The 18425-nt window shown below is 45.6% G+C and overlaps 1 protein-coding gene across 2 annotated transcripts in view; it reads right to left on the reverse strand.

The window, feature by feature from the left end:
* Positions 1 to 18425, reverse strand: part of BBC3 (BCL2 binding component 3) — a 281039-nt gene that overhangs the window by 14129 nt on the left and 248485 nt on the right. The window lies entirely within an intron of this gene.

The raw sequence follows: 18425 nt of genomic DNA on the forward strand, positions 1-18425 counted from the left end.
TCCTCATATGATGAGCGATCAGATCTGAGCTCCTCATTGTGTTTCTGATGATCGGTGATAGATGAGAGATGTGTATGGAAAGAAGCAGATGAGTGCGACACCCAGGTGTGAATGACGCCTTTGGCCCCTTACTCAGACGGATCCATGAGGTCCACCGGTCAGTTTTTCAGGCAGACCCAATAGAACCATCTATAGCTTCCTATGGAGCACTTGATGTCCACCGACACCATCCGCCATCTGATCTGGTCCACTAAAAACAAACAGCTAGAGATCCGTTCCCCATCCATCTCATGATCGGTCTCCATCCGTCTCATGATCAGTCCCCATCCGTCTCGTGATCGGTCCCCATCCGTCTCATGATCGGTCCCCATCCGTCTCATGATCGGTCCCCATCCGTCTCATGATCGGTCCCCATCCGTCTCGTGATCGGTCCCCATCCGTCTCATGATCGGTCCCCATCCGTCTCATGATCGGTCCCCATCCGTCTCATGATCGGTCCCCATCCGTCTCATGATCGGTCCCCATCCGTCTCGTGATCGGTCCCCATCCGTCTCGTGATCGGTCCCCATCCGTCTCATGATCGGTCCCCATCCGTCTCATGATCGGTCCCCATCCGTCTCATGATCGGTCCCCATCCGTCTCATGATCAGTCCCCATCCGTCTCGTGATCGGTCCCCATCCGTCTCGTGATCGGTCCCCATCCGTCTCGTGATCGGTCCCCATCCGTCTCGTGATCGGTCCCCATCCGTCTCATGATCGGTCCCCATCCGTCTCGTGATCGGTCCCCATCCGTCTCATGATCAGTCCCCATCCGTCTCGTGATCGGTCCCCATCCGTCTTGTGATCGGGTGACAGTCAAATGAAAACTGACAGGTGGTCCATTTCCATCCAGCCGCCCCAAAGAGAAGAGCCGGCTGTGTCTGTGTCTGTTCTGCATAGCGGAGCGGACACAGACCTGCCATCCGCTTGCTCAGCGGACAGATCCTCGGCTTGGCGGATTCCACCCCGTCTGCAAGAAGCCTTACAGTGGAAGAAACACCCAACACTAATCCTATGTGTTCCCTCCCCCTTCTCCTCTCTATCCTGTGTAGAAATGGATGCTGGGATAGGATATTCTGCCTACAATCCTCCACACTGTGACATGCGGAACACAAGGCGGCTGGTGTGCACGGGAGGTATCCAGTACGGGTACACCCATCCGAGCACATCACAACGGTTAGATTTTGGTTAGTACTGTATTGAAGCATCACAAGTGCCGTGTGACCGAGTCCTATGGCAGCAGAGTTGTGTGATGCACTGGATTGTGCCCCACCATGCTGCCACTGTACTTTTTTCAGCACACACCCCAGCACAGTTGTGTGGAGTGGCCCCATAGGGAGGGCAAAGGGGCTTATTGTCTTGTGTTGTGCTGAGACTGTGCTGGGTGCACACCCAGTGTACGACTGCCCTCAAATTTTTGATTCCAGGAGATTGAATCAGTTTTAAATTTTGGCATCTCAAGCAAATCACACAATGAGCACCTAGGCTTTGTTGGAACCCCTTGTTGAGAAAGGCCGCACCCTGGTTGAGAAAGGGCAGCTCTAGAGGAACCTTGGAGCTTCATGGAACCCTGCTTGAGAAAGGGCAGCTCTAGAGGGACCCTGGGGCTTCATGGAACCCTGCTTGAGAAAGGGCAGCTCTGGAGGAACCCTGGTTGAGAAAGCAGCTCTGGTGGAGAAAGGGCAGCTCTGGAGGAACCCTGGGGCTTCATGGAACCCTGCTTGAGAAAGGGCAGCTCTGAAGGAACCCTGGGGCTTCATGGAACCCTGCTTGAGAAAGGACAGCTCTGGAGGAACCCTGGTTGAGAAAGAGCAGCTCTGGTGGAGAAAGGGCAGCTCTGGAGGAACCCTGGAGCTTCATGGAACTCTGGTTGAGAAAGGGCAGCTCTTGAGGAACCCTGGGGCTTCATGGAACTCTGGTTGAGAAAGGGCAGCTCTTGAGGAACCCTAGAGCTTCATAGAACCCTCGTTGAGAACGGGCAGCTCTTGAGGAACCCTGGGGCTCTATAGCACCCTGGTTGAGAAAGGGCAGCTCTGGGGGAACCCTGGGGCTCCGTGGAACCCTATTTGAGAAATGGCATCTCTTGAGGAACCCTGGTGCTCCATAGAACCCTGGTTGAGAAGGGCTGTTCTATTGTGTCACTTCCTTAGTGGCTGAAACGCTGCAGCATTTCATTTGATCAGTGAGGGAGAAGAGACAGAGTGACACCTTACTGTTTTGAGTGGTAAAAGTAATTCTTAAAGGGATTGCAAAGTCTCAAAGTTTTTCACCTTTATGCATTAAAGCTTTTTTGCTGCAGTTCCCCCCCCCCCCCTCCCTTTTTCTTACCAGAGCCCATTCATTCCAGCACCGTGCGTGAGCCCAGCGGCTCCAGCCGCTGGCTCTCATCTCATCGGACAGATTGATAGCAGCAAGAGCCACTGACAAATCCAATGACACGAGAGTGGGGACGGGGCCAAAACCCTACTATCTGTGTCAATGGACGCAGCAGCAGGAATCGGGAGCGCGCCCGCACTAGTACCCCCCAGGGAAAGCAGCTTTCCGTGGGGGTACCCAATAATGAGAAGGAGCCAGGAGCGCCGCTGGGGCTGCTCTGTGCAAAACCCTTGCACAGAGCAGGTAGGTATAACGTTTCTTATTTTTATTTTAAAAAATACGAACCTTTACAAACCTTTAAGGAGAAGGTCTTTGCAATTTTAGAGGCTTATACATATCTCCATTGCAATTGGTTGTGCTAATGTGTTAACACAACATATCACTGCACATTACATTCAATTTGAATGGCACCCTAATGCAGTAGGGCAACTTGGCTCCAGTGCACATGTGTAACACGTAACTGCAGACAAAAAATGCTGCATGTCCCTTTAATGTCCATTCTTGTGCATTGGCAGCCTATATAAAATGAATAGGCTGTGTTAACACAACACAGGTTGATGCATAACACTACACACAAAAACAGCAAAGCGTTAATTTAAAGCCCAACTACAGGCACAAAGAAAGTTTTACCTGGCAGTGGAGCTGCCTGTTTTGTCAAGAGGAGAGGAGAAAGCATTATACTCACCCGATCCTCTGCTTCCCCGGCAAACAGTGCTACCCTGCAATCTAGCGGTGGACTGTTCCTGGTGTCCTCATGCCCAGAGCAGGTCTGTGGAGTCTGCTCTGGGCTTGATGGTGTCCAGAAAACTCCACTGATCAAGACCCTGGGGGTGCAGGAGCTGCAGGGACCAATCTTGTGTGGGGACTGGGGAGGATCATGTAATAATATCTCACTTCATCTCTTCCCTAGGCAAAAACAAGCAATTACCCTTTCAGCACAGGCACAGCCCTAACTGCAAGGGAAAACCTTTTTTTGCTCAGAGTTCAGCTTTTATGGGACTTTAGTGGTCCAATTGCCACAAGTCAGGGGCGTAACTACAGGGGTTGCAGGGGTTGTAATTGCAACTGGGCCCCATGCTCCAGGGGGCCTGTGCGGCACCCCCCTGTACACCTGGATAGGTGGGGGGGGGGGCACAGCGGCAGCATGTAGAGAAATCCTTGTCCTCCTTTTTCCTCCTGTAGCTGCAGGAGGAAAATGGAGGAGATTGGTTCCTCTGTATGTTGCCACTGCCACTCCTCCTATCCAGTTCACTTGTGTTCTGCTATCTCTGGGCCCCTGTGTGCTCCCCTGGTCCCCTGTGTGCTCCCCTGGTCCCCTGTGTGCTCCCCTGCCCCCCCCCCACCCCCACTGTGCTCCCTTCCCTCTCCTGCCGGCTGCTGCAGGGGATGTGTCACAATAGAGAACCAGGAAGGGGTCAGTAAATATGTCATTTACAAGCTCCTTCCTTTTCTGAATGGACAGAGTCATAGTCAGTGACATTGTAAAAAATAAAATAAAATGATATAAAAATACCAAAAAATAAAAACTACTGACACCAGTGGGTGAACTTCCAGGATCGCAAAGGTCACACTTGCGACCGGGCCCTGGCATTCCACCACCGTGGGGAGGCCCCAAGATGGTAGTAAGGGGTCCCACTGCAGAACTTGTGAAAGGGTCCCGCAATGAGATTAAAGGGCTCCAGGATCAGTGGGAAGAGCCCCAGGCTTGAAGGAAAGGGATCTGGCCATGGGTCCGAGGAGCCCTTTGTGGTTTCTTGCACCAGGGCCATGAAGGTTCTAGTTACGCCTCTGCCACAAGTGATAAGTAGCATGACATGAGCTGTCAAATTATTGGTATCTTCCAACCACAATCACACATATACAGACAACTTTAAAGGATGCTGTCAGATCTCCACCAACCAGTGAAATACACAGAGACTAGTGTTAGAGCCCATTCACACTGCTACGACTTGGACCGCGACTTGTCAGCCTGACAAGTCGCGGTCCGTCGCGCTCCTATTGTTCGGTACAGGAACTGTTCTAATAGGAGCGACACAAGTCGCTCCGACTTAGAAAAAGGGTCCTGTACTACTTCGGGGCGACCTGGAGCGACTTGCATAGACATTCATTTTATGAAGTCCGTGCAAGTCGCGCCGAAGTCGCGGTGCACACGACTTCACAGGTCGCCCCCAAAGTCGTGCCGCTGCAGTGTGAACCGGCACTTAAGGCCAGGCTGGTAATATGCAGATTATGATAACCTTAGGGAATGGTAGCCATGTGGTGCATTCAGCTTCACAGTCTCAGAGGCAGCATGGTTACCTGTCTGTATAGTTCACTCTTAAAGTGAATCTGTGGGGACTTATTTTTCAAAGTGAAAGTCAGCCTGGCTTCTATACCTAGTGAGCCACTGGCCTGGAAGAATGGGTGTTCACACTTTTCAGTCTTTACTGGTTGCATTTAGGTTAGTGGCTCACTAGATAGTAAAGCATGCTGAGGATGACAGCTTGAAAACTCCCCAGCAACTTTAAAAAACAAACACTCAAAGGTTGCTCCCATAATTGCACTTTCCTTTAATTACTGCAGATCTTCAGCACACTAGTTGCCATGTATTCATAAATGGGACAGGTTCAATTTCAAGCAGATTTTGCATGAAAATTGGTCTTTCCACGGAATCCAGGGAAAGCGGAAGATCCCAAATCTCATGTTCACAGAAGAACGTTCCTTAGCTTTCCTAGAAGGTTCTATGACATCAATACCATGAGAAGGTTCTATGACGTCAATACCATGAGAAGGTTCTATGACGTCAATACCATGAGAAGGTTCTATGACATCAATACCATGAGAAGGTTCTATGACGTCAATACCATGAGAAGGTTCTATGACGTCAATACCATGAGAAGGTTCTATGACGTCAATACCATGAGAAGGTTCTATGACATCAATACCATGAGAAGGTTCTATGACGTCAATACCATGAGAAGGTTCTACGATGTCAATACCATGAGAAGGTTCTACGATGTCAATACCATGAGAAGGTTCTACGACGTCAATACCATGAGAAGGTTCTACGACGTCAATACCATGAGAAGGTTCTATGACGTCAATACCATGAGAAGGTTCTATGACGTCAATACCATGAGAAGGTTCTATGACATCAATACCATGAGAAGGTTCTATGACGTCAATACCATGAGAAGGTTCTATGATGTCAATACCATGAGAAGGTTCTATGACGTCAATACCATGAGAAGGTTCTATGACGTCAATACCATGAGAAGGTTCTATGATGTCAATACTATGAGAAGGTTCTACGATGTCAATACCATGAGAAGGTTCTACGATGTCAATACCATGAGAAGGTTCTATGACGTCAATACCATGAGAAGGTTCTATGACGTCAATACCATGAGAAGGTTCTATGACGTCAATACCATGAGAAGGTTCTATGACGTCAATACCATGAGAAGGTTCTATGACATCAATACCATGAGAAGGTTCTATGACATCAATACCATGAGAAGGTTCTATGACATCAATACCATGAGAAGGTTCTATGACGTCAATACCATGAGAAGGTTCTATGACGTCAGCCTCATCTAGGAAGACATGCCAGAAGCTCAATGTAAGCTATTTTCTTTTAGGGACTGTGTTGATGGGCTTTGGACTTGTGTGGATGGTATCAGTTTGAGACACTTCTGAGATCATGCAGAATCAATTGACAGGTGCCAGTGACCTCAAGTTAACGTCCTTCTGTCCCATAATTTGTATGGGAGTGCAAGACCATCTGAAACAAACAAAAGCCCTTATATTTTATTTTTAGTTTACTTTTTTATGGCTTTAAGTTAGCATTTCCTAACTTGGGGTAAGGAACAGCAAGCAACTTTAAGCTTGATAATTTACAGATCTACCAATTGTTACAGAGATAGCTGCATCTTTGGGACCAATAGCACCCCAGTCTGTACACTCAATGAGCGGTTTGCTCCTTTATTCTGCAGAGATGTGGGATTGATTTCCAAGCTCTGAGTTGGATATCTCTGGATGCAATATTGTGCATTGACAGAGCTTGCTGTTGCACAGTAATTAACCTGTAGACAATGTTGAAAGATGTTTGAATGCTAAATCAATCACACTGCTCACAGATAATTAACCTATACAAGTTAAAAGACTTGCCAAATCGCTTTGTGGAAGTACCCAAAAGTATTAACAACTCGATCAAATCTCCTGAAGATCTATTAGTTTTTAATTAGGGCTAATGGTGGCTTGAGCTATTTACAGACTTCACCAATGTATCCATCAGATCACATAGGATCCAGCCACTAAACAATCTTTGCATCTAAAGATCACAGTATCAAAATGAACTTTTGCAGTGGCATGTACCATTTCTGGCACTGGCCTCTTGAGGGAAAACAACAGCGACTGGCCATGAGAAATCAAATTCAGCCAATTGCGTCTCCTCTGTGATGTCTGGCATGGGTTGGGTTGTGTCTATGAATGTTTCCCAATATGATTGGAGCGGCTGAATGTTTTCTGATGTTTATAGGTACCTTTAGACAGGTAAAGAATAGGATATACAGTAGATGCTAAAGCAATATTTGTTGCTAGGCTTTATACTAATTAATTCTGTAACATTTGTGTGCTAATGATTTAATAAAGTTTATGACATGGTGTACATAGTGATAAAAGGATCATGACCCTGTTCCTCTTTAGAGGCAGCACACAGAGGCCCAGGTCCACCTGTTAATTACCTTTCCAGGTAGTGTTGAGGTTAGTCTACACAGAGGACATCCAGCGACTGCTGCCAGGTACTTTTCTAATCATCTGCAAACAAAATATTTTATCTCTTGGACCCACGACTGATTTCTGTGTTTGAACAATGTCGCATTTAAATCATACTGTAGATTTTGTTTTTTTAATGGATACTATGGAATCTTTAGTGATCATTTTCTTGCAATGACTTGATCAGTGGTGTATTTTGGTTCTGTGCTGCCCTAGGCAAGACTAAAATTCGGCAACACCCCCCCCCCCCCCATGTAAATTTGCCCTACTCCTTTTTTAACGGATGTGACTCCCTCCAAAACTGAAGGACTACAAGTCCCAGCATGAACCCCTGAGATCTCAAGAGGGGGGGGTGAGAGGGGGTGAGAGAGGGTGGGAGGGAGGGAAGGGTGAGGGAGAGAGGGGGTGGTGGGTTAGGGAGGGAGAGAGAGAGGGGGAGAGGGGGGGATGAAAGAGAGGGGGGTGAGAGAGAGGGGGATCAAAGAGTGAGAGAGAGAGGGTGGATAAGAGAGAGAGGGGGATGAGAGAGAGAGGGGGTGAGAGAGGGGGGATGAGAGAGGGGGGATGAGAGAGAGGAGGGGTGAGAGAGAGGGGGGGAGAGAGGCGGCTCCAGCAACCAGTGGCCAATAGAGTCTCAGGTGGAGGGGGGAGGTTAGCTTTTTTGCTGCCCCCTTGCAAAGTGCCGCCCTAGGCCTGGGCCTTGTTGGCCTAGGCCAAAATACAGCACTGGACTTGATGGCCCCACATGGCTAAAGCAACCTATGCCCAGTATTATTATTATTATTATTATTATAATACAGGATGTATATATAGGCAAGAGCTTTCTCAGTGTTCTACAAAATAAAAGGAGACAGCAGAATTACAATATAATTCAAGAAGAGAGGGTCCTGTTCATGACCTAAAGGTAAGAAGCAAATTATACAAAAGGTAATGACTGTGGGGGAAGAGCGAAGAGCTAGTGAAGAAAGTAAAATTGCAATTACGTAGATGGGGGATAGTCTTGCCTGAAGAGATACATGTTTAGGGATTGGCTAAAGGCAGAATAGGACATAGCCATATACTGGTAGATTAGAATAGGGAGTTCTCAAATATGATTCCCCTACCCACCCTGCCCCGCGAGGGATTAGTGTGAGTGGTTAGAGTTAACAGTAGCCCTAAAAAATTTGCTGAAACTGCTGGCACTGCACTGCAGCCTAGGCATGAGGGCACTTGGCAAGGATCCACCAATCTGAACTTAGATCTTCCCCTTCAGAAGAGATCATGTGACTGGTAATTGTGGGATCCCAAAGCAGCTGGTATGGTAGCATAGCAAATATTATAGGGTATTTCTTACTTTTTATCACTTTAAGGAAGTAGGGTGGATAGAGGAGGAAGCCCTATTTAATGATAAGTCTGCTTTGGCCTTTGCAAAACCATTGGACAGTGTTTTCCAATGGGTCCGACATCACTGCATTATTAATATGAAAGACTGAAGGAAAAGTCCAGTCTTATATAAATAATTTAAAAAAATAAACCCGGAGAAGACAGCAGGCTATCTGCTACCTGCTGAGTGGCTCTGTTTCACACTGCCATGTGCCGAGTGCACTTGGTCATCCTATATGTCCACTCCCTGTAAATGCTGATTCTTTGTTTTCTTGCCATTAAATCGAGCCTTAACAAGGCTAAAGGTTGCCAGGTTCTATAGTCCTCAGAGAGCTTGTATATTAATCATTGAATCATCAATATATTTATTTTATTATTTTATTACAGGCATTATATAGCACAGTCAATTTACGGAGCACTTAACATATATATTGTACATTCACATCGGTCCCTGCCCTCAAGAAGTTTACAATCTAAGGTCCGTAACTCACATTTATATGTACACACACTAGGGTCAATATAGACAGGAGTCAATTAACCTATTAACACGTCTTTGGAGTGGGGGAGTAAACCGGAGGAAACCCACACAGGCACAGGGAGAACACGCAAACTCCAAGCAGGTATATGTAAAACATGAGTTAAAGTAAAAGGAGAGGGCTTTCTGACTTTGACACAGTTACTGTGTTTTCTAGATAGCACTTACAGTAGATTGGCCATAGCTAGGCAGAAATTTCGCCAGGAACCCATGGCAGGTGGAAGTCTGCTTATTGTCTGTAGTGCTGGCCACTTTCCCCTGTTTGTCCCAAGGGAAGCACATGTGCAGTCAATGCTATTCTTCCATCAATCCATGAGAAGACTCAAGACTCATGGAGGTTTTCCAAAAAGAAAAAGTAGCCCTAAATGGTTCAATGCTTGGGCAAACATTGCATTGGGCAGAGATGGAGTAAGGCCAATTTACAGATACCCTAATGCCTCGTTTCCACTGAGTGGTACGGTACGGTTCGGTTCAGTACGGTTCGGTTCGGAACGGTACACCTTGCGTTTCCACTGCCAATAGTACCCTTTCATGATAGGCATGGTGTAGCAGGAAAGCTGTGATAGACGATTCTCTGTCAACCAATCAAAGTTCTGCAGAGTGTAGCTCCACCCTGTTGGTATGGTACTAATGTGCTTGGTACCCCAACGAAAGGGTCCCAAAAAGTGGTACGGTACGGTTTGGAATTTAGGGTACCATTCACAATGGAAACGGCATAAATAGCGTACCGTACCAAACCGTACCAGAAAGCTCAGTGGAAACGAGCCATTATTGTTGTCACTTATTGGCTGAAGTTGATAATAATCTCTCAGCAAAAGTCATCTATGGTGGAGTAAAGAAGGTGATCACTGGGTTAAACCCATACAATTGCATAGTCAAAAGCCACTGTGTGATCTAAATCAGACATGGTCCTGTGTTAATCTTTTTACCCTTGATTCTATCCTGTTATAATACTTGTGATGCTGTTTGTTACTGTAAATTCTGCCCATGGCAGACTCTTCTCCAGATCTTTTACTGTTTAATAAGCGTTACTCTAACCTTGCCTAGGCTGAAGACTTGTCATCCTGCCATGGTTTAATAAATGCTGCTTTTGATCCTACCCCGTTTAATAGACATTTCTGTAATCCTTTCTTGGTCTAATGCCTATTATCATAATCCTGCCTTGGTGAAATGCATATTACCCTGATCCTGCCCTGGTTAGTACTTAATACTGTAATCCCCTCCTGGTTTCATACTTAACTTCCTAAATCTTACCCTGGTTTAATTCCTGTTACTCTGATCCTGTGCTGGTTTAATACTCATTACTCTAATCTCATTCTGGTTTAATTTGTGTTAATGAGATCCTGCCTTGGTTTAATACTAGTAACTATAATCCAGCCTTGGTTTAATATTTGTTATTGCAATCCTGCACAAGTTGAAGATTTGTTACTGCCATGCTATGCTGGTTCATTACTTGTTAGTGCTATACGGAGAATGGGTTAACTTGAAGTGTCTCCAGGAGATGCTGATGCACATTGTGTCCTGGATGGTTGCAGAGCTCGTTCCTCACTGGTCCTGAGGCTGATTGCGGCCTTGCGATTGGCTGTCTCTCTAGTTCCATTCACACCACTTGGACCAATCGGTGGATTTTATTGTGTAGCTGCTGCAAGAGCGATGCACGGACTGCCAGGGAACTAAGAGGAGAAGAGGGCAGATCCTGGCTCTGCTCAGCAGCAGCATCTAAACCATGTACCCAATGTGCTCCGCAACACACTGCTTCACTCCATGTGCTGCCATTTCTGTGCTATACATAGAATATCCTAATATTATCAGATTGCAGCATGTTCCCAGCTGCAAATAGATGAGTGGAGGAGGGGGTGATGGTCTCACAGGTACCGCTCTAGTATATTGTACATAGACAGAACATCATTTAGCATGATACTGTACTGATTACCTCACCATCTTCTCAATGTACCCATTTCTATTACCCTACTTCCCACCCTGCCATGACCTCCCATTACCTGCCTGATATCTATAGACCCTGGAATATGTGGCATGCTGTTATGTTAACGAGATGAGCCTTGGGGCACAGGTGACAGGTGCAGAGGGAAGAGGCGGTATAATACTAGGGCACTATGCCATCCTAAATTGACCTTGATATATAAGACTGTAATGCAGAGTAGCTATGGCACTCAGGTAGGGATGCCAGATGTCCCTTATTGTCCCTATTATGTTATTTTCATCAACACAGATTTGTTCCACCCCACCAAGTTCACCACGAATGACAAGCATGATGAGCCGCAGAACTGTGCCCTTTACATCCTTACCTATATTTATTGTAAGTTGCTTTGCTAATATTTATTATAAGTTCTTTTCTTCTGCTTTGAACCAGTGACTGGTCAAAAGCCAACCCCATCTCTGATTTTCAAATAGGGATAAGGCTAAAATTATTTTCAAAATGAATTAAGCTTTGGAACTGGGAAGCCACCACTGGTTGTTTATGATTCTAAGACCAGGTGGGTTTGGTAGCCAAGTGTATGTAAAACTCAACATTGAGCTTCTCTTGTTTGGTCTGATAAATACACCATTTAACCACTTAAGCCCCGGAAGATTTTACCCCCTTCCTGACCAGGCCCTATTTTGCAATTCGGCACTGCGTGACTTTAACGGATAATTGCGCGGTCGTGCAACGCTGTACCTAAACTGATGTCCTTTTTTTCCCCACAAACAGAGCTTTCTTTTGGTGGTATTTGATCACCTGTGCGATTTTATGATCATGCGCTATAAACAAAAAAAGAGCGACAATTTTGCAAAAATAACAATATTTTTCCCATTTTTCTATATGAAATTCCCCCAAAAAAAATGTAAAAGTCTAAATTTTTTAAAATTTTTGGCCAATTTGTTTTCTGCTACATATGTTTGGTAAAAATAAAATCGCAATAAGCGTATTTTGATTGGTTTGCACAAAAGTTATTGCGTTTACTAACTAAGGGAAAGATTTTTGTCATTTTTGTTGTTGTTTTTTTTAACTAGTAATGGCGGCGATCTGCATTTTTTTTTTTGCGGGACTGAGACATTGCGGCAGACAGATCGGACCCTTAACTGACATTTTTGACACTTTTGGGGGTACCAGTGACATTACTACAGTAATCAGTGCTATACATATGCACTGTTACTGTAAAAATGACACTGGCAGGGAAGGGGTTAACTTTATTGGGGAAGGCGGGGTTAAGTGTGTCCCACACAGTGCGGAGAACAGCTGTCATTCTCCTGCTCAGCGGGGGATCGGCGGATCGATCCCCCGCTGTGATAAGCGGAGTCCGTCCGACGGACATACTGTGTGAAAGAGTGATGCAGGGGTTAAGTGTGTCCCTAGGGGCGTGCTTCTTACTGTGCAGGGATGTGGCTTTTCATGTAACAGCAGAGATCTACGATCCTACATAGCAGGACCATATGATCGCTGCTGTTACACAGGGGAGAATGACAGGCGGCTTTGTTTACATTAGCCGCCTGCCTTTTTCCCTCTGTAACGGATGATCGCGAGTGACCGGCGGACATCGGATGCGCCGGTCACTCGCGCGGAGGTGTCCGTGAACGAACGGGGGCGGGAGCTCGCCCCCTATTGGCTCACAGGCGAGTCACGTGCCCATACATCACTTTGCCTGCACAGGGCTGACTGCCGCAGTATATGTACTTGTGGCGGTCGGCAAGCGGTTAAGGGGTTTTGTTATATCAGTTCAATAAGTTTGAAAACATACCTGTTGATCCTGCCAGAAATTTAGTGGGCTGATAATTCCATGTGCTCTCTGCCTCTGCTGCACACTTATTAATCAGCAATATTCTCAGCATTCTCAGTGGGCTACAAACTAACTCCTCTTATGTTATGAAGGAAAGGAGAGGTACAGTGCGGTAAATGATGGTTGTCACCCTAGGACAGGAAGTGTGTTACTGGCAGGATCACCAGGTGAAAAATATATATAAAAAAAGCCTACAAAGTACAATGTAGCTATCACATCTAAGGATTGGTAAGCTGCAATATATTAAGTTTTTGTTCTCGGGCTCAGATACACCTAAAATGTTAGGGGGGGACATTTGAGGATCCTTGGTGTGCTGATATATGTATGTGCATATCCCACTGAAATCAGACTTCCTATGCTGCCCTGCAAAATGATTGTATTGGCCAACACAAAAATGCAGGTAAAAAAAAATGCAACGCATATGGAAATGAGACCAACTGCAAACTGCATAGTTGTGAACCTAGCCTAAAGGCAAATAGACTGCACTTTGCAAAGTGCAGTTGCTCCAGAGCTTAGTAAATGAGGTTAAGCTTCACTTTTTTACCTTTTGAAAACGTCACAGGAATTGACGAAACGCGTCAAGGTTGTGGAACGTATGTCAGCACGCTACTCACCACGTGGAACGCAAGCCGGAACACTCCGCTCGCCACTCTGCTAGGAGGTGTTTGTTAGCGGTTTCTTTGCCTGCAAACTTGGAGTTTGAGTCTTTCTTCGCTCCGATTTTTATGAATATTTGATGAATAAACTTTTAAAACGATAATACACTATCTGGAGCCTTTCTTTTAACCCCATATCCTGAGGATCGAGATCGGGTAAGGAGGAACCTAACCTGTATCCCACCAGGATCATCCACAAAGGGGATCCCCAATCCGGCCTGAACGGCCTCCAAGCGCTGTAGGTCCTAGTGCTATACAGCACATAGGACCCAACAATTCTGTAAGTCATTTATTTCTACCACAAGCCACAGGAAAAGAGGAATCCACGTCACGAAAGTCACAAACTTTTATTTATTGAGCACAAAGCACTTTGCACCTGATCACCACTTGAAAAGACTTTATTTATTGAATTTTACATTTATTTTATTCACATATATTGATCACCACTGGAAAAGACTTATTTATCTATTTATCAATTCCTTGGAACTTTTTATTAATTTTCATGTGTTTAATTGATTTGTATTTTCACTTATACTGTAAAGATAATTTTTCATCATTGTTCACATACATTAAGTTAATTGTTCTTCTGCGGCAAGCGCTGTATATAGCCTAGGCTATTTTTCAATTAAGCTTTACTTTGCAAAGAATATCCAATCGTGTGCAAGAATAAAAAAAAAAAAACAGGATTTTTGCTTTAAAATGATTGGAAGATGCTCAATTACTAAGCTCTGAAGCAACTACACTTGCAGAATGCCCAATCTATTTGCCTTTGGTAAATCAACCCCTATGTATCCAAATCCTTAGTCACAACTAATTGTGACCCAGTTGTCTAATTTTAGATATAATTTTTTTAAAGATAATCAACAAACCTGACTGCATTGTTGTAAAAAAATCCTTGTTACTGAAATGTCCCTGGTGCAGCATGCCCCCTTATTTATGGCCCAAGCTACAGAAACAAGACATGGTGGCCCAATGTGGCCCCAGCACTGGAGGTCAGGCAGCAAATGTTTGCAGTTCCCTTTGGCCCAGTGATACTGATATTTATGAGCGTGCCAAGTTTCTGCATGTTGTTTGGTGAAGCCAGCCCCCACACACCATATGTAAGTACACAGAAACTCACCACCTACACACGTGCGCGGGGAGAGGGCACTGCTACCTGACTCTGCCTGCGGAAACAGACAGATCACCAGACTGTGCAGAGCAGAAACTGCTTACAAAATATTGTTATCTTACAGGCTGAACCGCAGTGCTTCTGTCTCTGTAGTCAGGCAATCAGTGGGAAACTGCAATTCCGCTCACACACACTTCTCCAAAGTCTTCATACACAGGAGCACGGTCACTCCGACCCAATCCAACCACTAACATTCTTCTTCATTAAGTACCATTAGGATCATTAGACGTCCTTATCTCCACTGATAAAGAACAGTTCTATCCAGGAAAAGAAGGAACGGTTTTATATAAAATCAGAAGGTATTTTTAGGAAACCTGTACAGGAAAAAAAAGTAAAGAACATATTTTTGGTGTATTTATTAATCTTTGACTTCTAGATGCTTGTAGGAAGATTTGCTCTGTGCTAATAAAACGCACACTTGTCAGCGACACTCTAACACATTGACCCAATCAAGTCTTGTTACCTCTGTTTTCTCACACGGCTATATTCTCTTTTCATCAAAGGTAAATGCAGGTCTCAGGGACATTCACATTTTTTAGAATAGAGCCACTGTTACAGTTGCCATCACCAATTACTTTGTAGGTGCAAATGCAGGACAAAGCAACAGGTTCACTTTAATGGTGGCCCAGCTGCTGCACATACTCACCTTCCTTTCACACTGCTGCTCAGTTTACCTGCAGGATCAAGGAGAAGAAGCCCTGTGTACAATGATTCACTATTGACTCTAAAGCCTACCATAGATGGTTCAGCAGGGGCCGGCCGAGAATAGAACCATGTATGGGCAGGCTGAATGTACCCAAGTTGATTGATTGATTAACCAGCCTGTTGGATTTTACATCAGATTATTGCCAGCAGCTATTATAGCCGCTAGTACTGTGTTCTCCAGACGGGATCGACTCCCCGTGCCCCACCATCTGGAGAACAAAAAAACTGCACAGGAAGGATTCCCCCATAAAAATGACTGTTCAAATCTCAGCTGGTTCAGCAGGGACCGGCCGAGAATGGAACCATGTATGGGCAGGCTGAATGTACCCAAGTTGGTCAATTGATCAACCAGACTGTTGTATTTTACATCCGATTTTTGCCAGCAGCTATTAAAGCCACTAGCAGTAATCACTGTGTTCTCCGGGTGGGATCGACTCCTTCTGGCCCCACCACCAGGAGAGCACAAAAATTCCATGGGAGGGATTTCCCCATAAACACTGACTGTTCAAATCTTGGCCAGTTCAGCAGGGGCCGGCCGAGAATGGAACCATGTATGGGCAGGCTGAATGTACCCAAGTTGGTTAATTGATCAACCAGACTGTTGTATTTTACATCTGATTTTTGCCAGCAGCTATTATAGCCGCTAGCAGTAATCACTGTGTTCTCCAGGCGGGATCGACTCCCCCTCCCCCACCATCTGGAGAACACAAAAACTCCACGGGAAGGATTCCCCCCATAAAACTGACTGTTCAAATCTCAGCCGGTTCAGCAGGGGCCGGCCGAGAATGGAACTATGTATGAACAGGCTGAATGTACCCAAGTTGGTCAATTGATCAACCGGCCGGTTGGATTTTACATCCAATTTTTGCCAGCAGCTATTAAAGCCACTAGTAGTAATCACTGTGTTCTCCAGGCGGAATTGACTCCCCCCTGTCCCCACCACCAGGAGAACACAAAAACTCCATGGGACAGATTTCCACATAAACACTGACTGTTCAAATCTTGGCCGGTTCAGCAGGGGCCGGCCGAGAATGGAACCATGTATGGGCAGGCTGAATGTACCCAAGTTGGTCAATTGATCAACCAGACTGTTGTATTTTACATCTGATTTTTGCCAGCAGCTATTATAGCCGCTAGCAGTAATCACTGTGTTCTCCGGGCGGGATCGACTCCCCCTCCCCCACCACCAGGAGAGCACAAAAACTCCTCAGGAAGGATTCCCCCATAAACACTGACTGTTCAAATCTTGGCCGGTTCAGCAGGGGCCTGCCGAGAATGGAACTATGTATGGAGGGGCTGAATTTACCCAAGTTATTCGATTGATCAACCAGCCTGTTGGGTTTTACATCTGATTTTTGCCAGCAGCTATTATAGCCGCTAGCAGTAATCACTGTGTTCTCAGAGTGGAATCGACTCCCCCTGGTCCCACCACCAGGAGAACACAAAAACACCACGAATGGGATTCCCCCACCAACACTGTGATGGGAGAATCATGCATCTTTCTTTAGCTCTGTCTATGGCCGGCTTTAGGCTCAGTTCACACTACTGTGATGCGTTTTTTATGTGATTTTCAGTGCGATTGCGTAATGTGACTTTGGATGAGGATAACATATTCTATGGAGCCAGATCGCACTAAAGTAGCACAGGAATCTTTTCCAGAATCACACCATACAGAGTTGCATTGATGTGAACGGGCATCATTAAAAATAACATGATTTCCCTTGTCGTGCGATTATGTGTGACTTAAGTTACATTAGAAATCGCACCAGCGCTAACCAGCACTTCGGAAAACTCACTACACTCCATCCCACTCCCTCATTGCCACACATTTTCACTACCCTACACATCTCTATACATCCTTTGTAAAGCAGATGATGATCTGGCGCAGTCCACAGGAGCACCTGGCATAATGTATAAGAATGGATATTATTGCAGACCTAAAGTGTACAATATGTAAAACCAGAACTTTTTTGCATAGTGTTATGAGTTAAAATCTCTGTCAGTTTTTTATTGCTGTCTGTGTCCCTTCTGGAGAAATTCACTCGCTCTATTCGTCCTAGTGACTATTGTCACTTAGACTGAAAGTTACAGGAAATTTAAAATATTTGAGCTGTCAGATGAGTTATCCAAAAAAGATTTGAGTTTTATATACATTTTTATTTGCCCTTCTTCGGTGCGAACAGCTCCATGCTCCCTGTTGTGGCATCTGCCATACTTTCAGAGTCTTCTCCTGGATCAATGTCTCTTTCCTTTGGCCAGTGGGTGGTCATAGATGATGCAATTCTTGTTCATTTTTCTTTCTCTTTGGGAGAGAAAAAACGAACCCCCCCCCCAGGCAATTTTTTTTTTAACTTTGGGTGAATACACTTTCCTTCAATTAGTGACATATGTGTTTTTCATGCATTTAGGTGCATTCTGGTGCATTTTCGTGCAAAAAAAAATGCAGCAAATTCTACTTTTGATGACTGTACCGGAATGTACTGCAGCGGGCTGAATTCGGGTCATTGGAATCCATGTAACCTACTGTCCATGCCAGTGGCGGGTGGTGCTCCATTGGTCAGGGGGGCGGCAGACGGACCTGGCCGCGGACTCCCAGAGTCCAGTCCATACCATATACCCCCAGTTCACTTACCTTGTTCCTCTGGACTGACAGGCAGCGACGGCTTCCCCCAGTCTCCTTCATGTCCAGTCTTGGCGGCTGTCTCCGCCAATAGGATGCCTTCTCCTTTGGCCAATTGGGAAACAGGTTTTAGGACCCGCTTCCTGATTGGCCGGGAGGAGAATTAGTGTGGAAATAGCAAATATTCATTTGCTATTGTCACACAACTGGGTGGGCTCAGGGCGCAGTGCTCTGCCCCCCGAGCCCACCCTTTTTTGAAGCCTATTAGAGCCTCTGGCTCTAATCACGTACTTAAAAAAAAAAAAAACCCTCATTGGAATCCATGCATCCGGCACCCTGCATGTAGATTAGGGGGCCGGACGCATAGATGGGGGGGCGGTGCCCCTGTTCCCCTAATGGACGGGCCGCCACTGGTCCATGCATTTTTAAT

The sequence above is a fragment of the Pelophylax lessonae genome (assembly GCF_965119305.1).
Source record: "Pelophylax lessonae genome assembly, chromosome: 7".
NCBI lineage: Eukaryota > Metazoa > Chordata > Amphibia > Anura > Ranidae > Pelophylax > Pelophylax lessonae.